Source organism: Spermophilus citellus, assembly GCF_964194105.1.
Source record: "Spermophilus citellus genome assembly, chromosome: 3".
Lineage (NCBI taxonomy): Eukaryota > Metazoa > Chordata > Mammalia > Rodentia > Sciuridae > Spermophilus > Spermophilus citellus.
The window spans coordinates 15,368,750-15,385,228 of NC_138184.1; the positions used below are offsets into that span (position 1 = coordinate 15,368,750).

At 44.2% G+C, this 16,479-nt stretch overlaps 1 protein-coding gene and 1 long non-coding RNA gene across 3 annotated transcripts in view; one reads left to right on the forward strand and one right to left on the reverse strand.

Moving 5' to 3' along the window:
* Window positions 1–7,404, forward strand: part of LOC308645611 — a 30,683-nt gene extending 23,279 nt beyond the window's left edge. Inside the window, exons 2-4 of one of the 2 annotated variants that reach the window (XR_014021242.1) lie at window positions 811–865; window positions 1,551–1,702; window positions 4,520–7,404. This is a non-coding gene — a long non-coding RNA (uncharacterized lncRNA). The remainder of the gene's footprint in view (window positions 1–810; window positions 866–1,550; window positions 1,703–4,519) is intronic. The other variant, XR_014021243.1, reaches the window with a different exon arrangement.
* MED26 (mediator complex subunit 26) overlaps window positions 1–16,479 on the reverse strand; it is a 53,621-nt gene that overhangs the window by 21,470 nt on the left and 15,672 nt on the right. The window lies entirely within an intron of this gene.

Genomic DNA, 16,479 nt, shown 5'->3' on the forward strand with positions numbered 1-16,479 from the left:
AACCACAAAAATTTTCTCCAACTTACCTTCTTGGCAACTGTAAAATTATTCCAAAGGATTACATAAGCAGGGAGAAAGGAAAGCCATGTGAGATTTTTGCAAAACCAACATTAAAACACTGTGGAAACCAAACATCATAATCTAGCATGGTAACTCAGTGACAGAATTTATCTGCAAGGTGGTGGCACTGTTTGACATGGCAAGACAAGGAGAGGCCTGTGCCATAAAGTGGCTAAGGTGAGGGCATGGTGGAGGACCAGCAAGACTCTCTAGACCATTGCCACCAAGAGTCAAATCAACTGGTCTTTCCCCATCTTCCCCACTGGGAACTGGGCACCTCTGGAGGTCCTGGGGTAAGTTGGACCACTCAAAGGTAACTGGGCTAGAGTGGACCCATGAGGGTTTCCTGCTCTGGCCCTAAACCACCTGCATCCTACAAGAGGCGAAAAGGCAGCAAAGGAGACCCCAAAAGGTCAGAACCCCTCCCCCACCCCAGTGGCTGAATGTCAGAGAACTAAACCTACAATGAGATTTGCAATTCCTGTCATCTAATGTCCAAGTCAAGCTGGTCTCCAAAATGAGTTCCAGGTGAAGTACTGGCCTGCAGAGGGGGCCACATGCTTTCTTGCTTTCTAGGTAAAATCGGGCAAAGAACACTGAGGAGATGGGGACAAAGAAGCTTTGCTTTTCACTGCTATTTCCTTCTATAGGTCACTTGCTCACAGTACTTCTTCAAAATTTGAAAAACAATTTTAAAAACCTATTTCTTTTAAGACTGCATTTTTCAAGTTTTCCCCTTTCACTCTACAGGTGGTACCCAACACAGCTGACAACAGCAACAGAAAACAAAACAGTGAGATTAAGGGTAGGAACTGGAATATGTGTTTTTACTATGCCCTACAACATTAAAGAGAAAAAGTATCAGGCTGCAGATGTAGCTTAGTGGTAGAACACTTGCAGAGTGTGTATGAGACCCTGTGTTCCATCCCCAGCACTGTATAGTATTGGTCCTGGTCCTTATCTGTCATTACAGTAGAACAGCTCTGTCCAGGCGACCTGTGACCAAAGCCAGGAAACCCTCAGCCTTGTCTCAATCTCACCTAAGCAGCAGCTCCTCCTTCAACCCCTTCCTCCTGGGTCCCTGCCCCATGGCTGCACTGCCTACACTCAGAGCTCCTCCAGTCCCAGGCCCAGATACTTCCTTTTCTCACTCCATTTTTCTGCTCTTCCTGTGCAGTCCAATCTCAGAAAACTCTAAATCCACATCATAAGCCCAGGTGCCTCATCGGCCACATCTCAAAGGTCAAATCTAGCTGGTGACATTCACATACCTACTTTATGGTTCCTCAACTTTCTAAACAGTAGAATCTGGCGCGATGCTAATGGAGCACACTGAATAAATGAGGGCAGGTCCCAGCACCTCGATGGTATGCATGCTCCTTGCCCTTAGTATCTGAGGTCTAGCCTGGCCCCTCTGGTCTTTCTCTGCTCTGAGAACATCTACTGAGCCACCACTGTTGTCACATGTGTGCCTTTCCAAACCTCAACAGGCCCGGGAAGCAATGGGAACATCATCCTTTGACAAATGGAGACCAGGAGATTGCGAAGGGAAGACTCCTGAGGTGGCTTTGGGGCCAGAGAATGCCAGACAAATCCTTGAGCACTGCTCAAGTGCTCACTATGAGCCAAGCTGTGCAGAGAAGTAAGTGTGAGACTAATCCATGTCCCTTACATCCAAGTGACTTCCCTGTCCTACTCCAGAGCCAGTAACAGCTACACAGTTGCAACTGTGCACTGCGCCTTCTCCAATTGCTGGGCATCCCCCCCTCCTTTTTTTTTTTTTTTTTTTTTGCAGTTCTCCTACTGTAGCCACTACTGGAATGTACATCTTCAAAAATATTCTCTTCTCATTTTTTTTCCCTTAGAAATCAGTTTCTAGGAGTTCAATTTTGCTCCAAGAGCCCAGAAAATTTTTGGCAATTGGTACTACCTTAACTGTTTTTGATTCTTAGCCTCCACAGTGTGATGGCTCCAATTCAAAAAGGTGGAAGAAGGGAATCAAATATGTTGTACCCTGCAAAAAGTCCTAGGGAGGTAAGCCTTCCTGCCTGGCAAAGCCATCACCTATAGTGTTCAGGGATGTTCTCTTTGTTATGTAACCCTTCACTGTGCATAATATTAAGGTAGTGTGTCTTCGAACTTGAACATCAGCAGGGAGGGAGAAGACTCAGCACAGATATGGTGAACAACTTCCCAGGACTGGCACTGAAGCCACGCTGCCTACGCAGCTGACTGTAGCCTCATCCATTGAGAGCACTCATGCACCCCCACTCCTTGTACAGAGAGAGTCAAAGAGAAAACAGGCTGCCTCTCCCCTACCGGCTCTAACTTAGAGATAGGTATGTGCCATCTATCTACCTAGGCAGGGCCAAGACATGCCTGCAGGGACATGATGGCACAAGGTGGGCATGATCCTTGGATTTTATGCAGATCAGCAAGTTTGAACCATGAGAGGCAGGAACAGGAGTGACAGGATCAAGGGGTCTCCCTTGTCCTTAGTCCCTGACCTCTGTCTCTTCCCACCTACCTAGCTTCCTAGCCCACGGCCCTTGTGCTACACTGCTACAGCCCCAAACCTGAGAATAGCTAGCCATGTGACAGGTCAACCAGAGGCACATCTCAAACCATGTCCCAGGACGATGTCAATAGATGTGCAATTGTGCATCCCATACTGTGCCCAGAGCAAGCTAGCACTTTTCACCCACCTAGTACAGGGTAACAAATGTTAGAGGGTAACCAAACACCCCAGACCCTCTTGTCTCAGACCCCTGAAAAGGACAAGCCTGCTGAATGTGTCCACCAGATATGGCCAAGATGGTAGTAGTGCCTGGATCTTTCTCCAGAAATACCGGGTGCTTTTAGGACATTCATAAAGCATGGAAACCACAGCCTAGGATGACAATCCCATTTGTTATTCTTATGTCCCTGTGCCCAGTGCAACTGGCTGATGGCCACCATCTCAATTCAGATAAGGAGATAGAAGCTCAGAGAAGGGCTTGCCCAGAGCCAGGTCCAGGTTGAGCAGGAGTTGAACTACTGTCTGTCTGATTCTCCATCTAAGGATTCCCCTGACACATATGCTATATCCTGCATCCCCAAATGACAAATTCTAAGGCTATCTTGGTAACACCTGCTGGGGGCAAGCAGTTGGCTTATCACTGTTGCTTGCCACTGTCCTTCCTAAATAGGCAATATTTTTCTTAGTTGTTGATGGACCTTTATATAGTTACTTACATGTGGTGCTGAGACTCGAACCCAGTGCCTCACACACGCGAAGCAAGCGCTCTACCACTGAGCTACAACTCCAGCCCCTAAATAGGCAATATTTAAGTTAGATATGGGAAATAACCAATCAAGACACTCACACGTTGGTGAGCATTAAGATCAGTTTCAAAGATAGAAAACATTAAAGGAACTCCCACTCCCACCTGGGCTCAAGTTTGCCCTCTCCTATCCTGGTTCCTAGCAGTACTTGACACTGCTGCCTGATGCTTTTCATCCTCATCCACCTACACTGTCACCATGGCTTCACATGGAGATATATATGGGTCAGGGATTATGACTTTTTGTTTTATTTCTTTTCACTACTAGGTTTAGTCTCAGGAACATTATCCCAGTTCTCAGCTACTGTTGGGATTCATTATATTGGATTTGTTTGTCACTGCAGTACATATACATATATTTATACTTGTATTTATTTATATGTGGTGATGAGGATCAAGCCCAATGCCTCACACGTAGGCACTGAGCAACAGTCCCAGCCCCCACATGGCTGCTTTCTAAGGCTGTTTGCAAACTACTTTCATCATGGCCCCAGGCAGATCTAAGCATGGATCCTCCCTTGGGAACAGATACCACACAGGTTCTGGTGACACAGCAGGGATGCCCCTGTATGCCTTCTTTGCAGATGCATCCCTTCGTCTTCATTAACTCACAGCACTTGCTGGTGACATGTTCTACTCCCTTTGCCCTGGGGTTTGGAACTCTATTCCTCTGTCTCCTTAACACAGTAAATAAAATCCACAGCATGTGCTACCAGTGAGAAGTCATAGTTATCATTCGCTTGTATACCCTCCTTTTGCCACTGAACTGTGTCTACTATAGTTAGTCCCTGACAGCCCTCTAGCTTTATGCCCTATCACCCTGGCATTCCACATGGCCACAGACCCTTCTATCTGCAACAAACGAATTTCACTTCCAACACTGGTACATGAGACAAGCCGTTTTGTGCCCATTGTCTGTAATGGGACAAAGTGTTGGCGAGAAAATGTACTATAATGACAAATCCAATATAATGAGTCCAACAGAAGCTGAGAATTGGGATAATGTTCCTGAGACTATATCTAGCAGTGAAAAGAAATAAAACAAAAAGTTATTTTAAAAAATACAGTATGTTTACTAGGCAGAAGAAAAGTGAGACCAAATCTCTGATCCCAAACTTATCAAATCTCCCCTACAGATGACACACAGCCTCAGACAGCTCCTGGAAGGACCCTGAAAGACCCTGGAAACCTTGGGAGAGATCACTTCAGGCAAGGGTATCCTATGCCACAGGACTATTTTCTCTTGGTTATCCTTTAAATTTTTTCCATGTTACTTTGATTCTAAGCTAGAACATTTGGGTTTGGATGATATTTGGCTGGTTGCCCCCGCCCCAAGATCCATTTAAATAAATGCATAGCTATAAAAATAAAATGTGCTCCCCTTTCAAACCCAGAAAGTCCTCTTCATGGTGGGAAACAGTTATCCCTCTAAACCCACCTCCACCCTTGGACCCTTCAGAGAGCTAAAGACTTTGCCCCTCCCAGACAAACCCACACCTCACACACACAAAAAAATTGTTGACGTGACTCCAGACATCTCTGGGACCTGCTGGAAGCAGACAGGAGTACTGGGCAGCAGCTGGAGGGAAGAGCAAGGCCATGCTGCTCCAAACACTTCTTTTTCTTACCCTGAACCCCATGTTACAGGGGCAGTGGGGGAGGCTAGGAAGAAGCCCTGAGGCACTGTTGCCTTCCAGTTGCCCTGTGAGCTCCTGACCAGCAGATTCCCTCACTCCTTTGGGGGCCTTCTCTGGGGGTGGCAGGTGTTCATCTATCCATGATCCCGCTATGTATCTGATCCTGCACAGGTCACTCAGAACAGTGACTGGGAGTGGGGAATAACGGTCCTCTTGTAAGTCCTCACCAATGTCAAAAGTGATCACTGACTGGGTCCCTGCCCCTGAATTTTGATCTGGCCACAGAATCCACTTTAATACATAGCTTCACTGAGCCTTGGGATGCAAGGGAAGCCTGACCTCTCCTTTTCATAGATAATCCCAGTAATTCGTCGAGGCTCCTCCAAATGCATGCCAGTCAGTAACATCCAAAGGTGGCCCCACACATCTGGTCAAGAATTTGACACCTGCCTCTACCCTCACCAGTCCCCAGAATTCCTGTCAAAGAAATTCTACCAGGCATAGTGGCCCACACCTATAATCCCAGCTCCTTCAGAGACAGAGGTAGAATGATCACAAATTCAAGCCTGGGTAACTTAGCATATCACACTGTCTCAAAATAAATGGGCTAGGGATATAAATCAGTACTTGTCTTGCATGCATGAAGCCCTTGGTTCAATAACCCTAGTACCACAAACAAAAACAACCCAAGTCTCAGTGCTACTTTCTAAGCCCCTATTTGCTCTCCAGAGCCCTTGCCTCCTGCCAGTGGCTTGCAATAGACTTCCTGGTGCACCTCTAATACTAGCCCCAGCATGAGATGAGGCCTGAGGAGTCCTCTCCCCTAAACTGTTACTTCCCAAAGCTAAGACTGCAGGCCATGCTGTTGTAGAAGCTCTTCTGGAAGATGCAATGGGAAGAAAGGGTTGGTTCTCCACAGCCTTGGTCAGGTCAACTGGGCGCTATTATATTTATTAAGAAATACTATAAACAACTGTGCCTTTTTACAAGTAGCTCAAGACAGAGAGATCACCTAATTTGCCTGAGGTCATACAGCTGGGTTTAGGGCCCAGGCAACCTGGTTCCTAAGCACTAACTCTTTACTACACATGCAGCTACTCTCTCAGCAATCCAGATGGAGAATAGCTGTGGCCTTGAAGGAGCTGCTGGCCTCACTGGGGCAGATGTAGATTTAAGTACTTCAAACCATGCAGGTGGGTGGGGCTGTGAATGCTCAGGGTATTCTAGGACCTCTGAGAAGGGGACAGAGGGAGTCTTTGAGGAGGTCTGAAGAGTACAGAGTGGGAGTCTATAGGCCAGACTAGGAAGGTGAGGCCATGCCTGGTAGAGGTGGGTAGGCAGCACAAACAATCAGGGGACAGAGCAGCAGAGAGCACCAGGCAGGTTGCAGAGGATGCACATGGGCAGACAAAACAATAGATCAGAGCATACTGAAGGGAGTGACATGGTCAGAGAGCATACTCTAACTACCTGGGAAGAACTCCCAGCTGAGGCAAGCACCGCCTGGCCTCAGGGAGTGAGCTGATGAGGGGTGCTCAAGGACTCAGAGGGGAAGATTCAGTGAAGAACTGTGGAGCTCAGCCTGTATGGTGGGCTCCACAGGTCTTCCCCTCTGAGTGCTGTGGGGCATGGGGTGGAGAGGACAGAAGTTGCAGCAGGTGTGGAGGATGCAGCTGGTCACTGCTACCCATTAGCTGGACACCAGGGAGTTGCTGTCAGCTCATCCTATTGATGTGTGCTTTCATGTTCACTCATTGTGTGAGGTTCTGAGCACAAAATTCCTCTGGATCACCATTACATCATTCTGAGACACCAATACACTATTGATCACGAAGGAAAAAAATCTGGTGCCAAACGGAGAACAGCCTGTTCCCAAAGACACAGAAATATGACCAAAACAGACCCTTCACTCCTTCTCAGAGTGATCCTGAGGGCTGGGTGACAAAGCCAGCATACCAATAAACAGGACTCAATATGGCATACCAGGCTTCTCTACCATACCTGCCCGAGGACCACATTTCCCCTTCCCAGGCATCTCCAGGTTCCCCCAGAAACATTCTAGACTCAATTCAAAAACAACAGATATAGGCAGTCCCAATTCTGGGCATGTATTCAAAAGAACTGAAAGCAGACTCCAACAGATATTTGCAAACCCATGTTCATAGTGGCATTATTCACATGGCCAAAACGTGAATGCAACCTAAGTGTCCATTGATGGATGGTAAACACAGTGTGGACTATCCATACCACAGAATATTATTCAGCCTTTTAAAAAGAAACAATGTTCTAGCTGGGTGCAGTGGTGCAGGCCAGCATTTCCAGTTACTCAGGAGGTTGAGGCAGGAGGATTGAGAAACTGAGTCTAGCCTTGGCAACTTATTAGCAAGAACCCATTTCAAAAATTTCCTAGGTTTTTTGGTACTGGAGATTGAACTCAGGGGTACTTACCCACTGAGCTACATTCTCAGTTTCCCCACCTTTTTCATATTTTTTAATTTAGATACAGGATCTCACTGAGTTGCTTAGGGCCTCACTAAGTTGCTGAAGCCAGCTTTGAACCTGCAATCGTCCTGTCTCAGCCTCCCAAGCCACTGGGATTACAAGTATGTGCCAGCCACCTTTTAAAAGTTTTTTAAAAAAGGCTGGGGATGTAGTTCAGTGGTAGTGTATCCCTGGGTTCAATCTCCAGTACCAGAATTAAAAAAAGAAAGAAAAAGAAAAAGAACATTCTGACACAAACTACAAAGTGGGCAAACTGTGAGGCCATTGTGCTAAGTGAAACAAACCAGCCACAGAAGGACAAATCCTGTATGATTCCACTTACATGAGATAACTATAAGAGTCACATTTGTACAGACAGAGTAGAATGAAGGATATCAGGGGCTCTGGGAACAAGAATGTACAGTGTTTAATGAGTATAAAATTTTTAACAACATGAAAATAGTTCTGGAGTTGAAAGGTGGTGACAGATGTACAATATTATAAATATATTTAATACTACTAAAGTGAACATTTAAAAACACTTAAAGGGTTAAATTTTATGTGATGTGTTTTACCACAATACAGGACCCCCCCCCAAGAAAAAAAACCACGAACAAACACAACAGCATAGCAACCTGGTAGAGGCCTGAGCTCAGAGGAGGTCTTTCTGTTAGAGCATTCCTTAGGTATATCCGTCAAATCATTCTGCTCCTCTTCTGCAAAGGTGCTACCAGACTATATACACCTTCTGCAAAGGTGTATATAGAGCTGCATACACAAATGGACAGGACAGCCAAAGAAGAGAGGGAAGGGCTGGGTTTAGAACCATGACCCGGAGAAGCTTCTGCTGTGAGGTCCCAAGTAAGTTACCCCCCTGGATGATCTTCCATATCTCTAAGACAAGCATGGTAATCACTTTCTGATAGGACTATGGGAGGAATTGATGCCCAAGTATGGTGGCAATCTGTGTAAGGGAAATCATGGAAACCACAGCTCTAGAGCTACAGTTAAACCCAGCATACTTAGGAGTGCTCAAGAGCCTTTCTGAAGGTTAAAGCAATGTCAATGGGAGTTACATGTGGGTGGCATGTGGACAGGCACTCTCCTTCAGACCCCAGGTTCAGCCCAACAGGCCTCCTAGAGTCAATGCCAGCCCTATCTGCACATGTCTTCTCATACCTCACCTTAGCTATTCAAAGTAAGGGAATGGACATCAAGGAAGCTGGGGTATCAGGGAAGAGTCTCTGGCCCAGTAGTGCTGAGAGGGCTCACAGATTGGAGTGTGCATTCCATGGGCACAGGCTCTGAGCAGAGCTGTGATGGAAGCCACCCACCCTACCTGCAAGGGACACCCAAGGAAGTTTCACCTGTAGATGTGTCACTGTAAAAACCACCACCCTAAATTTTTACTGCCTGATAGATCTACACACTTGAATACAGAGGCTCCCTTGGATACACCATGTGACATGCACAAGAATATTCACAAAGCATCATTTCATAAGCAAACTTGTAGAAGCCAGCTCTGTGATAATGAGCCAGCTCCTATCATGCAGTACTATATGCTGTGTTAAGAGTGTGTGAGACCCCTAACAAGGACCTATGAGGTATAAGCAGGACCAAGAGTTGGGACATGCTGAGGGAAATGAGGTAGCTGTAAAATGACTGTCCACATGTCAGAAAATATTTAAAACCACAAATAGCCGGGCACAGTGGCACACACCTGTAATTCCAGTGATTCAGGAGGCTAAGGCATGAGAATCTCAAGTTCGAGAACAGCCTGGGAAACTTAGCAAGACCCAATCTCAAAATGAAAATTACAGACTAGAGATGTAGTTAGGTGGTAAAGCACTCTGGGCTCAATCTCCAGTCCCCCTGCCTCACACACAATCACCCCATGTTCTAGAGAACATACTCCATACATACAACAAGGGTCCTTTCTAGAAGGACAGAAGACACTGTACTAGGGGGCCCTAACCATAACTTAAAACTTTTTTTTTTTTTGTATCAGAGATTGAACTCAGGGGCACTTAACCACTAAGCAACATCCCCAGCTCTCTTTTTAATACTCTATTTAGAGACAGGGTCGCGCTGAGTTGTTTAGGGCCTTGCTGAATTGTTGAGGCTGGCTTTGAACTCAGCATCCTTTTGCCTCAGTCTCTTGAGCTGCTGAGATTACAGGCATGTGCCACCATACCCGGCTAATAGTTTGATTTTTATAGGAGGATTATTTACTGCTTGTGTGCTGAAAAATCATCAAGAATGAAGGGAAAGAAAGCATTTTGGGCAGAGAATATGGTTAGGCAAGCCCAAGAGTATAGGTCACACCTGGATGCACAGGTGAGGCTCTTCAAGGACTGTCAGTCACCTTGAGTGGTTCCTGCCCACTCCCACAACAGTTCTAAGGAAAGACTGCCCACAGGGACATAGCTTTCAAACAGAGGCACTAGGCTGTGGAAGGTGATGGTAGACCTGGTTTGCTGGGTCACACCTACTACTATATGTTGTCCTGGGTAACTCATTCAGCCAAAAAAGTGTCCTGATCTAAACAATAAGATGTACGGTCACCCTGGCTATAAGAGTCAGGGAGTCACAGCTACTGTGCCCTCCCATTTATCCATTCCCAGGAGCCACACACTGGACTACCACTGTAATGATACAGTCCCAAAACAACTCTGGGGTGAGGGTGTGTGCGTGTGTGTGTCTGTGTGTAATTTTTAAAATGCAGAAACGGACTCAGGAATTAATGTCTACTCAAGGTAAAAGCTCACATCATCAGGATGGGGAGTTTGGAAATTTGTATCTGCCCCAGGACTCTTCTGAACTCATTTGCTCCCTGGAAAGGAGGTAAGAGGACAACCCTCCCATCATGGATGACAGAAATAATACCAATCATCAGGGGTCAAGGGTGGGGACGAGCTGGAGATAAGTGATGGCCTTTTCAGCAGGAAGAGGGAGGTTTTTAAGTGATAGAAATATCTTGACTGTGGTTGTCACACAAGTTAATGAATTTGTCAGAATGAATCAAAATGCTATCTGGAATATCATCATAAAGTATAAGACAGATGTCAGTTCTTCACTTGATGAGGGACTTCTGTTGCAAAAAGCACAATTGAAATAGGTACGTTTTTATTGTATGCAAATTATACTTCTATAAGACAACTGTTTAATGGGAGTAGACAGAATCAGGAAAGCATAGGAGGAAAATCCCAATAGTTTGAGATGCCAGTGTAGTGGGCAAGATGTTAGTGAGAAGCCCAGGCTGTCCTCAGACTGAGATGAAATCTGAGGAGAAAGAAAAGACCCTGAAAAGGCAAAACGGACAAAGAACAGACAAAGAGGGAACCATGGGGTGGAGGGCATAGGCCCCATATGCCATCTATGATGGCTGATATCCGTAAGAACTTCTGGGGGGCAGGCAGGTGGGCTATGCTGCCCATCTATTTCCCTACTGACACTCATCAAAAGCAGCAGGAGAGGAGACAGACAGAGTTATCTTGCCAGGAGGGGGGAGTCCCCAAGTTGCTCAGGCAAGGCTGTACCAAGGGAAAGGCAAAGAGAGGTTCAAATGAAGGGCAGGCAGGAAGCCACCAGCATGATGCGAAGCAGAAGAAAGGGGCAGGTGAAAGATGCTGAGGATGAAGGGTACTGGCAGGCAGATTCCAGAAAAGCTAAAGAATTTATGCTGCATGTCCCAGTGACAAAAAAGCTGACTAAAACAATGTGACTTCAGAATCACCCACAAACAAGGGAAATAAAATAATAAATGGTGATATGAAGTGTGGGGGGGGCAGAGAAGAATTTATGCTCTAAATGGAAGCCCCTCAGAAATGAGCAGCCAATGGCTGCAGAACACCCAACCAGTCACAAAGCACTTTTCCACATGTATCTTATGAACTGATGGCTACAAGGAGCTGAAGCTCTGTATCACTGTGTGTGGATGTGTATTTGTGGAAAATCCATCATTCAGACAGACCAGTTTTCCCCTTCCCTCACTCAAAATTCAGGTCTGCCAAGGGACTGGGCATCAGATCACTAGCAATAACCAAAGCCAACCTGCAGCTCCACCTCTCCTAGAGCAGATCATCTAGAATCCACACACCTGGGCCTACTTAAGGCCATGTGAAGTGAGCCTTGTAGCCACTGTGACTCCTGACTTTCCAGAGACTTGGCCCCATGAAGGGCATAGACAGGAAAAAGCAACCAGAAGATGCAATGAATGGGTATGTGCTTTCTTTTTTTACGGGAAAGAGCAAACATAGCATTAGCCATGCTGAAACCTAGCAAATATTTTTATGACCCAGTGGTGAAGTTTTAGCAAGACTGACTACTGCAATCTGGGAGGAAAAAGCAGGCCAGAAGATGGAGCTGCTCAAGTTTCCCAGGGGGAGGGTGACCAGCACACACCAAGAGGGTCACTGGTTTCCACAATCAATAAAACCTTCATAGATGGAAGTCCACCTGGAACTGCTATAGCCAGAGCACAGAAACGAGAATTTAATCATACGAAGATTCCTCAGAAAACTTGAAATGGAACCACCATTTGACCCAGCTAACCCACTCCTCAGTCTATACCCAAAGGACTTAAAATCAGCATACTTAATGCAGCCACATCAATGTTCATAGCAGCTCAATTCACAATAGCTATACAGTGGAAGCAATCTAAATGCCCCTCAATAGATGTATAGATAAAGAAACTGTGGTATATAAACACGATGGAATATTACTCAGCATTAAGAGAGAATAAAATTATGGCATTTGTAGGTAAATGGATGGAGCTGGAGAATAATCATGCTAAGTGAAGTAAGCTAATCCCCCAAAACCAAAGGCGAAGTTCTCTCTGATAAGTGGATGCCAATTCATAATGGGAAGCGGGAGGCATGGGGAAAATAGAGGAACTGTGATCAAGCAAAGTGGAGGGTGCATGGGGGCAGGAAAGATGATAGAATAAGATGGGACATCATTACCCTAGGTACACGTATGACTGTACGTATGTTGAGACATTATATCATGTACAACCACTGAAATGAAAAGTTGTGCTGTAATTGTGTACAATGAATCAAAATATATTTGGCTGTCATATATAGCTAATTAAAATAAATTAATTGGAAAAAAAGAATTTAATCACATCTCCTGGGAAAGAAAAAAATATAATGGGTATTCTGAGGAGCAAGTCAGGGAATAGAACCCTGCCCTTTCCTCCCAGGACTTAAATTCATGTTGGAGGAGGCAAGCAAACTAGATCACATGGCTGCACTAAAAGCTACCAAGACTGGGCCAGTAGAGGTGATCACATCAGACCCAGGAACCCTAGAGAGAATCTGTGGCAGTTAAGAGCCTAGCAGATTGCCCAATTCAGGGCAGCTGGCTCACTGTCGACTGACTGGGGTGAGGGGTGCATGCTGAGCCCAGCTAATGAGACACTCTAACAGAGAGAATGGTTATGGAAGGCAGCTAGCTGCAAAGGCACAGAACACTGTGGTCCACAGCACAGCAAGCCACGGGGCAGTGAGTCCAGGCAGGTGAGGCTCTAGGCCTGGGCCATATCTCTGGCTGCAAACATACCAAATGCTTCTGCTTTTCTAGAGCTGCTGTGCTCTTCACCAGCCAAACCAGCATGGGCAGAGACTTAACCCAGGTGTGTGCTGGAGCTGATTCCCATCTGTCCCCTCTGAAAGCTCCTGGTGACAATTTTGGGAAATTTGGGAACCATTATTAAAAATTAAATGACATAAATGTAAAATAAACACAAAACAAAGGAGACACATAACTCAAAGCTTAGCATTTCTTGCTTATTTTACCATATTTACCTTGGTTTTTGAGGTTATTCATGACATTTGCATTGGTAGAGAGAAAATGGTATGCCACAGAGCATCTCCAACTCCACAATCAGTGAGACTGTGTTAGTGGCATGAAATCAGGTGGGAATATTTACGTCATGAAAATGAGCAAACACTGAAGTCAGGGCTTGACTTTATGACTTCTGGAGCAAAGAGTTTGCAAACTTCTAAGCCATATCCATAACGATGTATTTGTTTACTCTTTAAAAATCTGTATATTGTTTACTGAGGTAATATTCACATTAACATAATATTAACCACACAAAATTTTATTGGAACAGTCATGTTCATTAGTTTTCATATTGTCCATGGACACTTCTATGCTACAAAAATAGAGATGAGACATAGACGCTTTTGCTGTATGGCCTGCAAAGCTGAAAATATTCACTATCTGGCCCTTCACAGAAAAAGTTTGCCAATTTCTGGGATTTAGACTTAAAAGTGATAGAGGAAGTGTTGTTAAAAATGAAGACTAAACCTAAGTATATCGTGCCTGAGGCTGTTATACTGAAAATAACACAAATGAAATATCCTTATAGTATATGAAAATTAATATGCAGTTCAGAAAAGCTATCATCTGACTCGTTAATATAAACAAAACATCCATTCACAGTCATTACCTCAGACTACACTCATAAGTTGACAGAAAAAGCTCAGCAAAAACAAAAGCAGTTGGTAAGGAACAACTGGCTGTGTGGAATTAACAATAAAGGAATGTCATATATCCACTATTATTTGTAGACTATATGTTACCCATCCTCTAACAGTAAAATCTACAAAATGATGTGTACACATTGGATTTCTGTATCTATGAGTACACATTCAAGTAAGTGTGAATTCAACCAATGTCAGATTGAAAATATCTGGAAAATTTTTCCTCTTTAAATATATGCAAATTTTTTGATGATTATTTCTTAAACAATATAACACAACCATTTTCATAGCATTTAAATTATGTTATAAAGTCACCTAGAAATGAAGAATAGAGAGAATGTGTGTAGGTTATATGTAAATACTATGCCATTTTATAAGACTTTCATATCTGTGGATCTTAGTATACATGGGGAGTCTGGAACCAATTGAAGGGATAACTGCATACATATATTTGTGCATACTTTTTTTCTTTTGAGCTTTTTATCATAGAGCATAACTTGTCAAGCATGCACCATCACACCACTGCCCACACTGAAGTATATGCATCATGTAATTTAAAACTTCATTATTTTGAAGTGCTTGAAATAAAAATTTGAATAAAATTAAAATCATTTGCATTACTGTATTTCAACAATAAACATAAATGAAAAGAGGGAAGAATCTTGATTCTTTACATGTGCCAACTCATAAGTTTTAAAATGTTTACTAAAAAAGGCTGTTTTATTACCTCCTCATGCAAACAAAATTTCTTCACATCAAATCTCAAAATCAAGCAAAACAAAGAAAACAAGTTTTGCATCCTAACATATAATAGTGTTCATGGACATAAAATACTCTTCTTTAAAAAAAAAAAATCAATGTTATTTCAATAATGCTATTCAAGTACAAGCCCAGTATTTTATATGTTCTCTAATACTTTGTAATTTATATATATATTTGGAGGAGTACTGGGGATTGAACTCAGAGACACTCAGTCACTGAGCCACATCCCCAGCCCTATTTTGTATTTTATTTAGAGACAAGAGTTGCTTAGGTGCCTTACTTTTGCTGAGGCTGGCTTTGAACACCTGATCCTCCTGCCCCGGCCTCTTGAGCCACTGGGATTATAGGCATGTGCCACGGCACCCTGCTCTTATAATTTATACTGAAGAAATGTTAATGCATGTGTTTTTTCCTATCACTCCCATCTCCACTTGACCCAGTACACTGTGCAGGCACCATCATTTCCTGTGTATGCCATTCCATGAAAGGGGACAGAAGCAGTATGACATTGTGGAGGGCCCAGGGCTTCAAACATGGGTGGCTGGGAGAGGCCTGAAGGAGTTCTGCCATCACAGAGCAGGAGGGGGAGGGATTCAAATTAAGATGAGAAAAGAAGTGTGTGTCCAAATTCTGAAGGATCTGCAGATAACGACAATAAGGAGCAGTGGTGTCTGTTCTAAGGGTATGGAAAACCAAGGAAGGATGAAAATTGACAGAGTGGTGCCATTTGGTTATTGGTCCCAGCAGGAGATAGCTAAAAGCTTGAGGACAGAGAACACACGCTTTGGTGGCAAGTTGCTGGGACTTCAGGTGGGCTGAATGACCAAGGACTCAGGAAGGCAGGAAGCAGGAATGACCCAGGCTCCGCTGCCTAAAATGGAGAGAACCCAAGAGTCCAAGTCCATCCTCTGAGAACACAAAGAACCTGTCTGGTAAATTTGACTAGAATCAAGCTTACACACCACTGCTCTGTACCCTCTGAAAATGCACCAGAGAGGAAATAATCCTATCCACAGGCTATGGCACACAGAGATCTGCAATCCACTCCACGGCAGATTGCTCTCAATAGTTCTCAAGTGCTCTTTAGGTGAACCAGTCTACTTTTATTCTCTTTTTCTTCTGTTTTTTTTTTTTTTTTTTAAACAGTTCAATCAAAAGGACAATGTACTGGGGGAGGAGGGAACCAAACAACAACCCAGCTGGTCCCTACTGCTTCAACTAACACAAATGCTTTGTATTTTACTCCCATTCTCATTTTTTGCCTATTCAGATACCTTGCCTATCAAAACTGCACCCCTCCCCCCCGTCTTATGGCATGGCCTGTCCATTTTTCTAGATAGTCTTCAGAGTCATCCCTCACGGCTCTATGCCATTCAATTCTGTGGATGTACCATGTTCCTTAAGCTTCTCTCACGCCATTTAATTAATAACATGAATAACGGTTATTGTCCAATTATATCCATCAACATTATTATTTAAAAGTATCACATCTATAAGTAAACTTCCAAGAGTAAAATTACTGGGTCAAAGAACATGAACATGTCTATGCCTCTTGCTACATAAATAGTTTCCAAAAGGGTGACAGTAGCTCTGAACTCCTACCAGCAGGGCAGCATGGGGGTAAGTGGGTGGGGTAGGAGATGGGTTGGGAGATACAAAATAGCCATGGGCTAGCTAAGGTCCAGTCTTGATTACCTGCCAAAGTCATTCTTCCCACATGTTTAA